Source organism: Peromyscus maniculatus, chromosome 6 (assembly GCF_049852395.1).
Source record: "Peromyscus maniculatus bairdii isolate BWxNUB_F1_BW_parent chromosome 6, HU_Pman_BW_mat_3.1, whole genome shotgun sequence".
Lineage (NCBI taxonomy): Eukaryota > Metazoa > Chordata > Mammalia > Rodentia > Cricetidae > Peromyscus > Peromyscus maniculatus.
This window is the reverse complement of record NC_134857.1, coordinates 126,687,636-126,705,861: the sequence shown is the minus strand read 5'-3', so window position 1 is coordinate 126,705,861 and position 18,226 is coordinate 126,687,636. Positions and strand designations below refer to the sequence as shown.

The 18,226-nt window shown below is 39.5% G+C and overlaps 1 protein-coding gene across 2 annotated transcripts in view; it reads right to left on the bottom strand.

Annotated features, from left to right (window-relative positions):
* Positions 1-17,910, bottom strand: part of Ttll7 (tubulin tyrosine ligase like 7) — a 131,131-nt gene extending 113,221 nt beyond the window's left edge. The window contains exon 1 of one of the 2 annotated variants that reach the window (XM_006984719.4): positions 17,453-17,910. The gene's annotated coding sequence lies outside the window, so the exon portion shown is untranslated. The remainder of the gene's footprint in view (positions 1-17,452) is intronic. The other variant, XM_076575173.1, reaches the window with a different exon arrangement.
* Positions 17,911-18,226: the final 316 nt, after the last annotated feature.

Below are 18,226 nucleotides of genomic sequence, written 5' to 3'. Positions count from 1 at the left end.
TTTCTGGATAAGTAGGACACAAGGAAAAGCAACTTCTGAACTCTGCCAAAACATGGTAAGATGGTCTTTCAAAATTCCTGCTTCTGAAAATGGTCTGTCAGATGTTCTAGGCCTGTAGCCAAATTGGATGCCCAATGGTGCTGGGAAACTTTAGGTGACTGACCAGGCTGTCAGCTGTCTCTGTCTACTCTCGCAAGATTCCCAAAAGTTGCTTGTGTGCATTTCCCATCTTCTCAGGTATTATATTTCTTCTCAGGTCTCTGATTGGGTTGAAGACTAATAGTTACAGTTACAATCTTCTTGTATCTTAGCTAGAACATATTAAGTACATATTATATTACATTACATTAGAACATATTCAGATTCTTCAGGCTAGGACAGCTTTTGGAATAATCTCTGTAATATGCCATTTACCTATGTTCTGGATTTCTCTGGATTTTAGTATGTGTCTCTTGTTTGATGTTGTTCTTGTTGGTTTTAGTTCTATTTTGTTTAGGTCGTTACCCTTTATTTCTCTTTGACAATACTTAATAATCATTCCTATTGTATATAATTTTTTAAGAGGTTAGAACTTTCTTATTTAGACAAAAAGGGAAGATGTAGTGGGTAGGTATTCTAGCTATGACCTTGAAGTACCACCCCTAGTGAGGTAACAGGTAACTGTTACACCTGACTATGACCCTGAAGTACATGCTCCTGGGACATGGATGCTTGGGACCCTTAAGACCCTTAATGATGCATTTACATGGCTCTCTTTTTGCATCCTCGTGGTATTGGATGCTGAGATCTTGGACTAGGGAAATCAGCATTGGACATAGCTCAGCTTTCCCAGACCCTATGATAAATCTCCCATGGTAGTGAGTTAACCCCCAAATAAATTCCTTTGCTCATTAAATAGACTCTGTGGATTTCTCACACTACATTAGCATAAGCCAATTGAATCATTTAAGTAATGTCATTGATATCTTAGCTCCTAAGTGTTCAAGTCAGCACTTTCCACACCACTGAGCAATGTTTTCTTTTTATGGCAGCCATATATTAATCCATTATTTGACAGGATGACAAATACAAAGCAAACATATCTTCTTCACATGGTAAGCAGCCTAAGAAAGGTGAACCACATATGTTGGTGGCGTTTATCCAAGATAACTAGACATGTGTCCAATGACTGCCACACAATATTTTTGCATTGCACTCTAGGCATTACAATCAAGCTTTTACAGACTATATGAATGGAGCTTTAAAGAAACTGGAGCATCAATCTCAGCCCCAGATGTCCTAATAAAATAAAATGGGTCTAAAACTCAGCCTGGGTCAGGGTTTCTTAAAGTTCCTTTTGTGATTCAAACACACAGCCAAGACTGAGAACCACTGTTTAAACAAATGCACTGTGTCAATTCATCCTTGTGAGTTGCTTTATTGGTTCCACTGTAATGGGGAAAGCTGAAACTCAGACATTCAGTAACTTGTTGAAATGTTGGACAGCTCCATTAGAGGCTCAAACCCTTTGCACTATGTCAGGTAGGTTCTCAGTGGCAAAGATGCCCTCATCATTGAATTGTTTCCTACCTTCCTGTAGTCCTGCTGAGAAATACAAATGGTCCCTTTGCATGTCTCATGTAGATATGATGGGGCCTCTCTCTATATAGTGAGCCCTAGTAAATATTTTTGTCTAATTTTCTTTCATTATTAAATGCAGATCATGATCCTTAAAAGAGCATAGTTAACTTAATCAGACTCAATCAGTGTATATGTGTGTAGTTGAAACACGAGAATGGGTTTTAGTACCAGGCAGTACAAATGACTCCAAAAATAATATAGACAATTGATGTAGCTGTTGGTTGCCTCTCAGGAGTTGTAGACCTCAGTTGCTTTAAAAAAAAAAAAAAAAAGACACTTAGGACACAGGACTCAGATGATTCAAGCTGGATCTGACCTGGAAGCCTCTTTCCTGAGGTCTAGTTTCCATGGTTCCAAAAATACTATGGGAGCTGCCCAGGGAGAGAAGCAATTAAACAGTTCTGCACAGCTGCAACAAGTCTGAACCATAGAGATCACCAGCATCCATAAAGGTGCAATAAGCGGCGCTCACATCTCAGTGGCAACCAACAGCTGTCCAGCTGGGCTTAAGGCCCACTCAGCAGGAGGGAAATCATGCCTGACACTGGAAACCTGGCCAGCTTTCCAGGGCTAGTAAGGTCATGGACTTAGAAAAGAATCTACGGTCGCCATTTCGTTAGACCAGCATAATTCCTTACTGAATTCTAAGTCTTGTCCTTATACATCTTATAGGTGTAGCTGCCACCCCTCATCAAAGAAGCTTCTTTTTACAGAAAATGGAGACCAACACGGAGAGCCACAACTGGACACAATGCAGAGATCAACAGATTGTGGAGAACCCAGCACCAATGGGTACATCTACATCACAGCTCCTGCATCAATGGCTCAGGGAAAATCATAGGAGAGAAACTATTTTAAGAATCAGAATACCAGGAAGTCTGCTGTGAAACAGTCTCTCTGAGAAATTTCTACATGAACGAGATCAGAATAATGGCAACACCGATGGACATGTCAACATAAACCACCCCCAGACAAAAAACTACAGGCAACTAGTGACTTGCTGGGAAAAAGGAGAATTAGTCACTTTGAGGGATGAGCCCCCTTATTAGATGCTCAGTGCAGAGTGGTCTGTTTTGAAAACATATACACAAACAACCATTACTAACTCAGCAAGCTATATTTGCATATACTTGTTCATAAGCATGCATACATATATACATACATGTGCATATATTTGTATGTGTGTGTGTAACAAAAATAAAGAAAATCAGGACATCATCTTGGGGGGAAGCTGTGGAGGAGTGGAAAGAGGAAGGAGAGGGGGTCTGTGGTTGGTATGTAAAATGAATAAAAAATTCATAAAAAGTTCTATAACAAGAAAAAGGTATTTGCCTAAAAGCTTTTGTCCTTACTTGTGTATCTGTTTAAGATATGTAGACCAGGCTATCTTTGAACTTATTATGTCATCAAGAATGGCTCTGAACTACGTCCTCCTGCTTCTACATTGAGATTCTAGCATCATAGGCATGTGCCACAACAGTCTATGGGTTGCTTTCATGGTGGGTAGGCATTCTGCCAACTGAGCTGCATCTCAGGAATGCTTAAAATTTATATTAAGAAGTGTGAAGTGTGAAAGAAATGTTCTAGTATATGAAGATTTTTTTAAGAAAATAAATCAAGCACCTCTACATTACCTTACCCATCACATTTCGGCGATACAAAATAAATGATTAAGAATAGAGTACTATTCATATTTCTGAATGATCACAAAGTCCTGCTACCATTACTTCAATAGCTGAATAAGCCACATATTTTCCCAATGACAAGCGTCTTTGCTAAAGATCACACCAAAGGACAGGAAGAAAAACTTCTTTTTTAAAAAAGTTATGTGTGCATGTTTGTCAGTGAGGGTGTGTGCATGTGAGTGCAGGACCTGTGGAGTTCAGAAAGGGTGGAAGATTGATTTCCTAGAGTTGGATAGAATTATAAGGGGTTGTAAGCTACCCAATGTGGGTGCTGGGAACTTAGTTCACTCAAAAGCTGAGCCATCTCTCTAATCCCAGAAAGACAAACTTTGAAACCAGCTTTACCAAATTGGCCACAGTTGTTTACATCAGCCTATTCTATCAATTTCAATATAAATGGACTTTTCTAATCCATCTTTTCCTACATGCTTTTAATTTAGCAGACATTTGCTGAGCAGTTAACAGAATATACTAAGTTATGGCTTCTCTCTATCATATCAATTATAAGAGGAAAATTACTGAAACACAATCACATGGAAGCCACTGATAATCTCTTGATCTTGACTTTTTAGCTCCATCAAAAAAAAACTTACGTTTATTCATCTTTATTCATTTGTCATGTTTTCTCATTTATCGAAGTTACTGAAATGCTGGGATTTTTGATAATTCAAAATGAAGTTTGCTTTTACAATACATATTATAGATGCAAATATATACTAATGTATGTGGCTTTGATACCTTACATTCCTGATCAACAGAAACTGCTTTATAGCAGTGATCTGAATATTAATAGAGTTAATAAATACCATTGACTGCATGTATATTCTCAACTAGAGAATATACAAACTTCAAAAACCAGCATTAAAAATTTTTATTATTATGAAAAAGAGGAATTTTAAATTATGAGGATGAAGATGAGATTTAAGTTGGAAATAACCCAGAGAACATAGACATTGCTCTGCAATAATCTATTTTAGGAATCCAAAGCACTCTGCCAGGATTTCTTGGGGGATGGGGTTATTCTACAGGATAAACTGCAGAAGTCTAGTAACAACTTTACAACACAGTCTTCAAATGTGGTGTAAAATTGCCACTGTTTTGTTTCAAATTTTGGCCCAAGTCAAAAGACTTTCTGAGCTTCTTTGTGCAGCTTCACTTTATGACACGGGTTTGGCTGCTAGCGTCAGAGGCCCCCGTGACGGAAACAATGGCGGACAGTGCTGCTGATTCATCTCAGGAGAAAGCCTTCAGCATCCTCAGTTCTGACAATGTCCAAAGAAGGTAAAGACCTGGTCATAAGCCAACCACTTCTTGGCACACAGACAGCAGGCTGGGAAAGGGAGGAATTCTCAGCTTGCTACTATTGGAATTTCAGTTCAGATTTGGTTCTTTGGGGCCAGAAAAGGAGGTGAAAGTGAAAGACCGTGGCTGGAAAACAAACAAACAAACAAACAAACAAAAACAACTAAAACCACAGAGCCAGGAGAGATTATGTAAATTTTGTTTATTTTTCTGAGCACAGCAATGTTTTCCCTATGCATTCACCAGAGCCTTCTGACAGTTCCACCTGTGTATGTAAATTATACTCTAAGTACCACCTCCTACAACAGCCCCCAAACCGGTATTCTTTATTCCCGCCTCCTTTTAGTGCACGAGGTCTGAGGTCATCCATAACATCTACCTCACCTACCAAGGATATAGCCAATCACCACAGAGACAGAATAGTAATGTTTTATCTGTATGGAATCTCAGGCAGCTGCTGAATAGACCACCACATCAGAAAAGGAGATCCAAATAAGTTACTAATAAGCCCAAGAGATCTTATGACTCCATGAAGCCCTTCTTTCCTGTCTCCTCACAGACAGGCAAGAAACTGCAGATAGAGGGCAAAGTCTCCTGAAAGGGTCCCTCCTTAGAACACAATCCAAAATGCAAATGAAATGGGTAGATAATTATCATTTCATACAAAAGGAAGGATTATCCTTCTCAACCACCCTCTATAATGGCACAGTGGAGATTCTGAATATAATAGAGAAGAAGATACTTTGTCAAAACAGTCATCTTCACATCCACATCACACCACCCCAGTAAGAATGACTAATACAGAAGACTAAGGATAACAAGGAGTGGTAAGCATGTGAAAAATACGGGAATTCTTGACACTGCTCGTGGGAATGGGGATTAGTAGAACTATTGCAAAAAAAGAAAAAAAAGTATGGAAGTTCACCAAAGTTAGAATTACCAGATGCTCAAGCCATCCATCCTACTACCAGGTACACTGCAAAGGAAATTAAATCCATATACCAAAAGGACATCTTTGCTCTCAATTCACTACAGCAGTATTCATAATGGTTAACTCATGGAAATAGTATCTATCAACGGATGCAAAGATGAAAATGAAGTGCATATATGCAATGTGCTATTATTTAATAATAAGGCATAAGGAAATCCTATCATCAGTGAAAATATGGATCAAAACAAGTCAGAAACAGGCCGGGCGGTGGTGGCGCACGCCTTTAATCCCAGCACTCAGGAGGCAGAGGTAGGCGGATCTCTGTGAGTTCGAGGCCAGCCTGGGCTACCAAGTGAGTTCCAGGAAAGGCGCAAAGCTACACAAGAGAAACCCTGTCTCAAAAAACCAAAAAAAAAAAAAAAAAAAAAAAAAAAAAAAGTCAGAAACAAAAGATGAGTAGTGCATGAAAACCATCATTCACATATGGAATATAACAAAATTGATCTCATACAAATTGTGAGTAGCATAGTGCTCCCCAGAGGCTGGGATGTTTTGGAAGGAGAGAAAGAAGAGAAAGGAACATTCAGGGAGTACTAGAATAACATTTACTTAAAATTCAAAAATTCCAATCAAGCAATGATCAATATGAGGATTTCTTACATGAAATACTTTTGGCTGTTGTCAGACTGGCTGATTACAATCTGAGAACAGTCATAGGAGATAAGACATGTACTTGACTCTGATTCACAAGTTTAGCACATCAAAAATTACTAGTGACTTGGATCATATGACAATAACCTTTCAACACGATTAGTTTGGACAAGGGGGATCTGGTCTATCCTTTGGGAGTTCCTGCATAGACTAGAAGGTGATGAAACTCCAGTGCCAGTGTTGGCCAACAAATAAACAGGTGAGAAATTTAATATATATATATAGATTGTAGACATAGTTTGGAATACTATTCAACTTGTAAAGAGGAGAAAATTGTGTTACCTGTGACAGGATGGGTGAGTCTGAAGGGTTATATGCTAATAAAATACCAGTCACAGAAAAACAAATACTGAAAAAGCTGAAAGCTCATAAAGCTGCTCTCAGAGAGCAGAGCTGAGCAATACACAAGCCAATAAGATCTGATTGGCTTTAGAATATTCTACTCAAACCAAGAGGATATATACTATTTCAAGAACCCATCAAGTGTTTATCATGTATAATATTTCCATTTACAACACACAGGAAGACATAAACCAAGGAAAATTTAAAATAATTTAAACCACAGAGTAGATTCTCTGACTGAGTAGAAGTAAGCTAGGAACCTTTGTACTTCTGTGAGAATAACCTTTCAACAGGGTTAGTTTGGACAAGGAGGGTCTGGTCTACCCTTTGGAATAATAGCAACAATAGCAAAATCTCCATACTCTGAGAAATCAAACAGTGTCTTCTCTCAGTCAGGCATCATAGCCTATGCCTATAGTTCTAGCCACTCAGGAGGCTAAGCTAGGATGGTAGATAACCTGAGGCAGTGAATTCGAGATCAACCTGGGCCAAATAGTGAGACTCAATAAAAATTAATTTAAGACATGTAAAAAGTAGCTAAAAAGATGGGTCAAAGGTTAGAAACATTTGCATCTCTTCCAAAAGATCACAGTTCAGTCCCAACACTATGTCTAGAGACTAACAATTGCTGCAATTCCAGCTCTAAAAGTGCCCTCTTCTGGCCCCCATTGGTAGTGCATGCATATCACACATACACACACACACACACACACACACACACACACACACACACACACACACACAAATGAAATCAAATCCTGAAAAACACACACAGAAAAAAAGAAGTTATTCAGTAGCGCATGAGTCAAAGTAGAAGTCCCAAAGAAATCCTTTTCTAAACATTGATAGAGAACAGAATGAAAACATAACATCATATTCTGTAAGATAAAGGCAAAAGAGAGTGAAAAGGAATTATGTTGAATATAAACGCTGACATTAAACTGTAGAAGCAATCACAAATCCATACTTTCAGTTTCTAGTTAAGAACTTGGAAAAAGTAAAGAAAATAAAGCCAAAACAAGCTGAGGGAGACAACGGCCTAGAAATGAAAAGTGGGTAATAAGGAAAATACAAGAAGAAATGTATTCATAAATCTAATAACCTAGAGAATTTTCCTTAAAATCACAAACTACCAAATCTCATCCCAAGAGAAAAGGAGATAAAACCTGAACAATTTTTTCAACTATTAAAGAATTTTTTTTTAATGTTAGAATCCCTGAAAAAGAAATTTCCAGTCCCAGATGTTTCATCAGAATCTCTCCAAACAGCCAAAAACTTAATGCCACTCTCCAACAACCTTCTTCAGAATATAAAAGAGGAAATGGTTCCCAACTCATGTTCTAGTACATGGAGCCAAAGACAAAGAAAACAATTATAAGTCACAGACTATTGTCCTTCACAAATTTAGATGCAAATGTGCTTTAACCAAATTTAACAAATGTGGTATATACATATGTATGAATGAAAATAATGTGTACATGTACACTTGTGACTAATCAACATTTATTCCATCTCTATAAAGTTGATTCACTATTCAAAAATCAATGTAATGTGCCTTCATATCAACAGCATGGGGAAGAAAAATTACACATTCATATGAACTAGTAATTGATTTTTTGTTTGTTTGTTATATTTTAAGACAAGATCCCATGCAGCCCAGATTAGCTTCAAAGTCACTACGTAACTTTGAGCTCATAAGCCTGCCTCTATTTCCCAAGTACTGGGATCACAGACATGTGTTACTACTTATGGCTGTTACCTCCATTCATGGTAAAAAGTCTCATTGTACTAGGAACAGAGAAAAATGTCCTAGACTTCCATAAACAGCATGTGCAAAAGAACCAAGACCCCCAGTGGATACCAAAATCTATCAGTATTCAAATTCCTTACATAAAACAGCACAATATTCGCATTTAATGGACACTTACCTTCCCGCACATTCTTTCAGCTCTCTCCAAATTACTAACAATACAACACAAATGCTATGTAAATAGTTACTCTATTTTTCTGGGAATTATAATGAAAAGGAAATATATACACATATATAGTACAGAAGCAAATTTTTAAACATTTTCAATTTATGGAAGGGTTCACAGATACAGAGGGATGACAACACTACACACACACACACACACAAAACTAGCATTGTACTCAATAGTGACTGAATAATGTGTCCTTAAGACTGGGAATAAGACAAAGATATTGACTCGCCACTTTTATTTAACACAATACTAGAAGTTCCAGCCATTGTGTTAAGGCAAGAGCAACAAGAATGTGCGTGTTGGGAAGAAAGAAAACTGTCTCTTCTCCAGCCAGCATCATCATGTTTAGTATTAAAAGTAAATATCAATTGGGTCCCTCTGCTTGGAAATCTGGGAACCTTGCAGAAGAAGAGGAATAGACTGTAGGAGTCAGAGGGGATGGAGGACACCAGAAAAACACGACCCACTGAATCAACTAAGCAGGGCTCATGCCGGCTCACAGAGACGGAAGAGGTAAGCATGGGGCCTGCAAGGGTCTGCACCAGGTTCTCTGGTATATGCTATGGCTTTTAGCTTGGTGTCCTAATGAGACTCTGGACAGTAGGAGCAGGTGTATCTCTGACTCGTTTGCCTGCTCTTGCTCTTGAGACTCCTTCTCTTCTATTGTGTTGCCTTGTCCAGGCACAATATGAGGGCCTTTGCCCTGTCATAGTGTGTCTTCTTTTGTCCTGTCTGGCTGGTATCTCTTAGTGACCTGTACTTTTCTGATGAGGAAACAGAGGGAGAGTGAGTTAGGGTAGAAGGGAGGTAGAGGGAAGGTAGAGGGGAGGTAGAGGGGAGGTAGAGGGGAGGTAGAGGGGAGGTAGAGGGGAGGTAGAGGGGAGGTAGAGGGGAGGTAGAGGGGATCTAGGAAGAGTGGAAGGAGGGGAAACTGTAGTGAGGATGTACTATATGAGGGAAGAATCTATTTTCAAAAAAAAGTAAATATCAGAGGATCTGCAGATTCTATCACCAAGAACAAACTCAGGAAGGCTGTGGTATAACCAAACTGAGACCCAAGACCAGTTGCATTTTTACTCACTGGCAACAAAGAAATGGAAACAGAAATCTGAAATTCAGTATCATTTATATTTTTTTTCCAAATAAAAGTAAGTACTTAAGACATGTGCAATGTCTGTATCATAAAACTTGTAAATGTTGCTGGAAGACATCAAGACCTAAAAGTCCAGGAAAACGTGTCATGTTCTTAATTAGGAAGAACTGATCTAATGAAGATGTCAACCCACTTTAAATCTGTCCTCAGACAACCAAGACTAAGACTAAGATGAATTTATAAAATATTACTGCATATGTCATTATTGCAAATTTACAAAATTAATCCTGTAGACTTTTTTGAAATAAGGAGAAAAGAATTAAAGAACATAAATTTGAAGCAATCCAACAATAAATTTTTAGACTGCTAAAACAACCAATAATATAAGTAAGTAAGAAAAGCAAAAATAGACAAATTGATTACATAAAACAAGAAGGCCAAAGCAGAGCAAAAAATTGATCAACAGAATGGAAGACCATATCTGCAAAGTATCTACCAGATACATGATTAACAGCTAAAATACATAAAAACTACAACTAAACAACAAAATTCAAATAATGTTTTTTAAAACAATCAAATAACTCATTATAAAAATGGATGAGTTTAATAGACATGTCTCCAAAGATAATGTATAATAAGCATATGAAAAGATGAACTTTCAACATCTCTAGTCATCTGAGAAATGTGATCAAAACCACAGTGAGATACCACCTCACCAAACACCCCAAAATAGGAGGTGTTGGTAAGGGTTGGGTAAAAAGAACATGTGTGCACTACTGATGGGCTGGTAAAATAGTGAAATTGATGTATAAAACATCATGGAGGCTCTTCAAAGCATGCAAAATAGAACCACCAAATAATCCATGCACCCTGCTTTGAGTACAATTCAAGAACAGTGAAAACAGCCATGAAGAGTATTTGATTCCCATATTCACAGAAGCACTGCTCACTATAGCCATGAACTAGAAGCAACACAAATGTCATGAATGAACTAACCAAGAAACACAATGTGATTCATCCACACAGTGTGTTGTTATTCAGCCTTCAAATGGATGGAAATATTGCCATGTACTATAACATGATGAACCTTGAGAGTACTATGTTGAGACAAGCAGTTACAAAATACAAACACCGTATGACTCTACCCATGAGGTATCTAACATATTTAAATTCACAGAAACAGAAAGTGGGATGTTGGCTAATTGTGGCTAGGATCAAGGAGAAAGGAAGATGAGCTGCTGATTGGGCATAGATTTCATATTTAAAGAGGACAGAGTTCTGTAGGTCTGCCTTACAACAATGAGAATACACTAAAACATTCTAGGGTATATACACAAAGTTAAGGTGGTAGATTTTATTTCTGTTATATATTCTTATATTAAATGATTTCATTAAAATAAATCAGCAGTACAAAATAATGATTGTCAGAAAAAGATGTACTCCTGATATGCATACAAGATATTTGAAATCACCCAAATAATTACATCAGTAACAGCTTTTTTCATACAATTCTATGAGAAAAGAATACTATGGTATTCTGATTGGTAAGGATATACCTGATTGGTAAGGATACTTTCCCAGACTCATAGCAAAGGCCTGATATCTTACCTAGAGCCAACTTTTATATACTATGTTTTGTATGTGTGTTATGTGTGTGATAATTTTTTTATTTTAAAAAGTTTTTTTCATTTTACATACCAATCCCAATTCTTCCTCCCTACCCTTTTCTTGCCTCCCCACCTCCCCCCATTCCACCCCCCATTCACTCCTCAGAGAGGGTAAGTAAGGCCTCCCTTGGGGGTGGTCAATGAAGTCTGGCATACTAAGTTGAGGCAGAACCAAGCCCCTTCCCCCTGTGTCAAGACTGAGCAAGGTATCCCACCCTAGGGAATGTGTTCCAAAAAGCCATTTCATGCACCCAGGATAAGTCCTGGTTCCACTGCCAGGGGCTTCCCAAACAAATCTAGCCACATAACTGTCACCCACATTTAGAGGGCCTAGTTCAGTCCCATGCATGTATGGAGAGGGTGCCTGAACTTATATTTCCCTATAATCAGATCAGTAAAACCAAAAGATTATCAATAAACCAGCAAAGGTCATCCTCTTAATTCCATATAAAAGTACTAGCATCAGGTGTCAAAATATGCATCTAATAGCGACAACTATTAGCCAGTTACTAATCCCACTCTGGATGATAGTGTTTGCCTGTTTTTGTGTCTCCTTAGTTCCATTTTCACATTGTTAAAATGGAAAAAATAATATCTACCAATGATAGAATTATAAATACTATGTCACTCAAGATTATTTCTTGGATTATTTTTTGGATATGATCAACCATAAAACTAGATGAAAATGCTCACAGATGGTTCATGAATATTAAACCAACTGATAACAGGAAAGGGATCAGTTTCAATCTCATTCTTTCCGAGGACTATACCATAGCCATTAGTTAGCAGCAGACTGTGTTCTCCTTTTCTAGGTATCACTCCAAATGTTACACATGGCCATATATTTTATCTGATGAGTCCTTTGAAAGAGGAGACTTTCAATTATGACAAAATTACACATTCAGATGATTCTAGGAAATGCAGTGACTCAAACCCACTGCTTTTCTTACCAATATTCCATATTTAAAATACAGTCAGGCTATGCCAATTAAAACAACTTCTACATGCAATTCAAGTAGGATTATACTTATAAAATAGAGATGGTAGTACTTTTACTGAGAGTGCATAAGCATATCCACAAGGCAGCCATGGAATGACCTACAGCCATGGAATGACCTACAGACATGGAATGATCTACAGCTGTGGAATGATCCTGAAGATCCTGCCTGGATTGCTCCTTCTTCACCTTCTAAATCTACAGATGTCCAACTTACTTTAAAAGATAGCCTCACTGCCCAAAGACTAATGGAGGAGGGAGAAACTTTTAAGATAAAAATAAATTTTAAAAAGAAGCCAGGCTATTTTCATCTTGTCGAATTAGCTGTGGTACCAGTTCACACTTCACAAAGCAGTGGGTGAGAGAGCTAGAAATGTTCAAAAATAATCCTTTGTCAAATATAATGTTCCATTTCACATGGCTAGGCAGAGGGACAAAAATAACACAGAAGTTTGGACTCTCAGGTGTCACGGCAATTTAGAAATGGCGGCCAATACGGACAGTTTGGTGTATCAACAATATCACTGATTTTTTTTGCAGGGGGAAGCAATCCCAGAGATCTTTGGGCCATTCTGAGAGAAGACCCAGTGAGCTCTTGCCCATTGAATTCTAAAACCTAATGAAAAATCAACCAACCAGGTGCTTTCAAATAAAAGAGGTGGAGGAGAAAGGGAGATAATTAATTTATCCCTCTCTCCTCAGAGCCTACATGAGCCCATGGCCTGAGTTTTGTCACCAATAGTATACCCTAAGGACAGTCACGTGGTTAAATGTCAAATGAGAAATAAAAGCTAAAGGGGAACAAAGAGTTAAACTTTTAAAACTTTCTACTTTTAACTCCAGGGAGAGTGTGTGCTAAGCCCACTTTACTCTTGACAAATAATGCCTGAGATAAACGGAAATGGATTTACAAACGTCTAAGAATTTAAGGAAATTATAATAGGATAATAGTTTCAACTAAGCATAAGACAAGTTCAGCTTAAAACAGGTCCTTGAAAGCCCAGCTTCCATCTGCAGTCATCTGTGGGGACCTGAAAGGAGGGTCAAATTTCTTTGTGGTTTACAATGCAATGCTTCAGTTTTCATTGCTTCAAGACTGACTCATTAGAAAGAGCTTGAGCTCCTAATTGTGTCCTCAAGTACAGCCATATCCCTTGACTCCCCTTACACTAGTACCCAGAGACACTTGAAAGCCAACCACTTAAGCAGAGTCCCAGTCTCATGACCCATGCTAGAAGGTTGGAAGTGGTTCCCAGGAGAAACCCCACTCATAACCTTGGGGAATAAATCAAGAGTCCAGGTAAGACATTCAATGTGGGGTTCCTGCCTTACTCTTAATAGAGAGGGGACGTTATGTGTCTTATAAGGGAAACTGAGGTACAATCTCCTCCACAAGGGAATTTTTTCTCTGGTGAGGAGATGAGGTGGGAGGTGACACTATGTTATGCATCTTCTGGCCACCACTCTTCTCAAAGCTCATCTCTGGCAAATGCACACCAGGGGGTAAACAGCAGTCTCCAAAACCCATCAAATGGGCCTCCCATGCGCCCTGTACATTCTACTGGGGGCTTCTGCTAAGAACTGGGGTGTGGCAGGGGTCACAAATTCTCTAAGTGATAATCTGAGAGAGCGCCAACCTGTGCCCGGCATTACTAAGGGTAGCAAAGCTAAAGACCTGGGGATCTGACACAGGAGCACAGGATCTGAAGTTTGAAGTAGATTAACTTGGGATATGGCTTCTGCTGGAGGAAAGGCTGTGGAGGCAAAGGTTGGGTCCACAGATGCAGCCCTGGGGGCAGAATGTCCTCTATCTTAGTGCTTCTTCTCTGACCAGACACTTCCCCTCACTCTCACCAAACCTGTTCTCTGACTTGAATCCCATCTCCTTCCTTCTCCAGTTCTCAATGCTCATCTTCCTCTGAGTTCTTAGGATCTAGTTCATTGTTCTAATGAAAAGTGGAATTATTTAAAACAGTGTGATCTGAGGAGCCACAGACATGACTGTGAGTTTCTAATAATATACAAATATTCTATACCCAACATGTAAAGTCCTAAACTGAACATATAAAATTTAGTAGAGATTCAAAATTTGTTGAATAGCCTAATATGAAGAGTTCATACTCTTTCCCCAGAGATGCTAGCTTACAGAATTAACCTTCAAAATAAAAAAGTATATGCATCAAGATGTTCATCATGGTGTCATGATTATTATCAATAATATACTCACAATGAGGAATGGTTAGGAAATTCTAGTATGTCTTTCTCATGGAAAGTTATGCAGGCATTTAAAATGTTTAGTACTCATTTATAATTTGGTAAAAACTAGAATTAGAGGATTAAAAGAAAAAAGAAATATAGTGATAAAAATACAGTATGATTATAATCACACATGACTAACACCATTAATGGCTGTCTTTACTTGGTAAGAGTAAAAAATGTCATTTATTTATATTTTTATACTTTCCAATTTTCTCATAATTGTACAATGGATAAAATTTTAGAGGGTAAATATTTTTAGAAGGGAAATACTTTATTTTCATAGAATTTTTTTCTGCATTTAGTTGACAATTACTTCTTTTCATGTCAAAAAGGATTCCATTTTTCTGCAAGGATACTGAGGCAAAGGAAATGATGAAAATGAGAAAAAAAAAACTTGCTCTGATTAAAAGTGTCTCTCCTAGTTCTCTGTGGTTACCACATCAGAAACAGATCCACATCTGGCATTCAAAGTCCTGCCTAGCCCAGAGCCCAGTGCATCTCAGCTGACCCCATTTCCCTGCTATGGAAATCAGTCCCAGTCTCACAGTGTCACTTAATTCACTTCTCTGAATGAAGATATCCCTGATCCTTTAACTACCCAGCTTCCAATGGTTCCCTATTCTCTTCAGGTATTGCTATAGCACCTAAAGTTACATCACCTGCTGGTATTGTGCCCATTCTTTGTCATTCTGTTCGTTATTTCTGGGTGAGTAAATACCTCTCAGCTAGACTTGGAGTTCCTTGAAGTTGGAAATTTAGATGCTTTTCAGTAGTTATTGGTCAAATACACACAGAGGCAGAGAGAAAGTAGAGTTCTACAGCCAGGCTGCCATTATATCCATGCCCTCAGTGATATTATCTAAATGAAACCTGAAGTTTTAAAATACTGCCTGTGACATCACTACCGGGACACGCACTTTCCATTGTCTGCTTTTAGAGCTCTAATAGTCTATTTCTGCTTATTCATTCATATCAATTCTGAAGTTCTTCTTGGGATCAAACAGATTGAATTGCAATATGCCTCAGCGAGATTTAGAATATAAGTAACAAAAGAAATGACCTTCTAGAAGTCAACTTAAGACCACACACAGGACCTTGCTTCTCCTGCGGTTTTATCTGAATAATAAATATAAATCTGTGTCTCCATGCTGTGTCCTCACTTAGGCAGTGGGCTTTAATCTATCAATATCCCCATTAACCAAAAAAAGAACTCTCCAAAACAAATGGCCTAGTGCTTTAGAAGTGATGGGCTAAATGGCTATGCTCTTGTATGCCATCAAATACTCTGCCCGAATTTAGAAGTAAACAACATCTGTACATTAGCAACCTGACACCGAGACATCAACAAGAGTTGCATATCTTAAGAGAAAATCCATAAATCATAAATGAAAGCAAGTCAAATGACCCACCAGGGGAGAAAGAAAAACCTAGTGTCCATTACTTTTGCAGAAGGAGCATACAAGGTCAATATGATTGTTGACTCTGAAGGGCAGGGCATCAATTAAAAAATCCATTTCCCACTGTTCACATCTCCATCTTACTACAACATATCCATGTTTTTTTAATAAGTGAAGCAGCACTCAAGAGTAAATGCTTGCTCATATTCTACCATTTACCGGATGATCTTGGACCTTCTCTATATTCTAGCTTTTAAACCAATAAAATATCACTCGCTATGCCTAGTTACAAAGTTATGACAAGTCAAATAGTTACCTGAGTCTGGGTTTATCTGTCACCCTACTGTGCATGATGCAGTCTCATACTCCCTAAACTAGATAACTGTTCTTCTTTTGGATATTGCCCAAAGATTAAATAATGATTTCCAGATTTCTTATTGTGATGCTAATTGATTTGCCTAAGACTTGAGCATCCAGCATCTATCACCACCAAAAACCATGTTGGGTATCTCTGGTTAGGACCCAGCTCTCCCATGAACTGTTGTTTAAATACACCTTTTTACTCTATAGATGCTAAGGAAATAGATGTTTTCTCACATGATCACACAAATGTGTGCAGGGCAATGTGCAGAAAGTTTATAGATTGCTGTTGCTAGTGTTTGAGACAATACCTATGAAAATTAATATTATACCTCACATCTAATAGTGCGTACATGAACCCAATACTGATACAGTAAATGGTCCATGGATTTAGAGTGAGGGAAACCTGTATTCAAATTCCTGTTCTGTGACCTTGAGATTGTAATTTAAGATTTCTGTTTCTCACTTTCCACAATTGGCTCTGCTTTGATGTGATGATTTAACTCACTAGCACACACAGACAGACAGACAGACAGACACACACACACACACACACACACCAAGTGCCTAAAATATGAAGGTACTATTCATAATTCCTAAACATCTTTTCTTTTTATATTAATCAGTCGAACCCGTGCTGAATACAAGACAAATTCTATAGAAATTTTTCAGAGTTTGGGGGAATGTTTTGATATCAAATAAAGTGGATGTATGGTGGAATGAGAAACAGAGAAAAGATGTGTGGAAAAAGACATCTCACTGACACACTTTCAAGAATGTACAACATGCTCAGCTCAAGGAGGTTGACACTGGGGTGTGGGGACAGAATATCGTGACAAATCAACCCTGCGCGGACTAGGAGCACTGCCCCCTTCACCTTGCCAGAGCAGGTCTGGAAACTAAGATAGGACCCCACAAATGACCCAGGCCAGTCCCCTCCTCCTTCGGCCCGAACCTCTGAGCGCCAATGGTGCTGAATCACGAGCCTGGCAGCAGCAGCCGCCCTCCTCTCAGCTTCCACCGGGGCACGTCTCGGGGACAGGGACTGGAAAGAATCAGCGCCCCACCTGGGGTGTGGAGGGGCGGGGGCAGGGGCAGGTACTCACAGCTTCGGCACCTCGCCGGGTGGCTCCAGTGACTGGTCCCTTGGTGGCCCACACTCCCTACCCACGGCTGGCAGCTCCCCGTCGGTCCCTTGCGGGTGGCCCTGAGATCCCCTCAGCTCGCCCACCGCCCGGGGCAGCCACGGCTCAGAGCTCAGAAGCTCAACCCGACCAGGAGCAGCTGGAGCAGCTGTCGTGCCCAAGGGGTGTCGGCTACCAACGGGCCAGACCATTCGCCCGCTGCGCCCAGGGGTGCGCGTCGTGCAGGAAGGCTCAAGCACCAGGACCCCGCCAGGGCCAGCGATGGGCGTGAGGGACCCAAGAGGAGGAGCGACCTCCGCCCGCTGAGTTTCCGGAGAGCTGGGGACCGCCCAGACCAGCAGCTTCTCCTGCAGGTGTGCAGAAGGATGAGCTGGGCTTTTCGGGGCACCCCTCACCCCACCTTATCCTTGGTCCCGCTCAGGGAGCTTTCAGAACGCTGCTAACAGAGGACCTAGCAACGCTAGCTCCAGGGTGGCATCCCCCTAAGGGGATGCGAAGGAGCCTGGCTTGACACCTATCTGGGCCACCTCCTTCTTCACCTTGCAGCCCGGACCACCAGGTCTCCGTGCCAGCTTACCACAAACAGAGGAGTTCTTTGGATCTCAGAAAGAGGCTCTTCTGATCTTTTATCTAAGCATCGTTGTTTACCTAAGAATAAAAGGGTACCAAACGCGAACTTGAAAGTTTGACAGGAAGATCAAGTGAGCGCCCTCCCTGCAGTTTGTATGTCTAAGG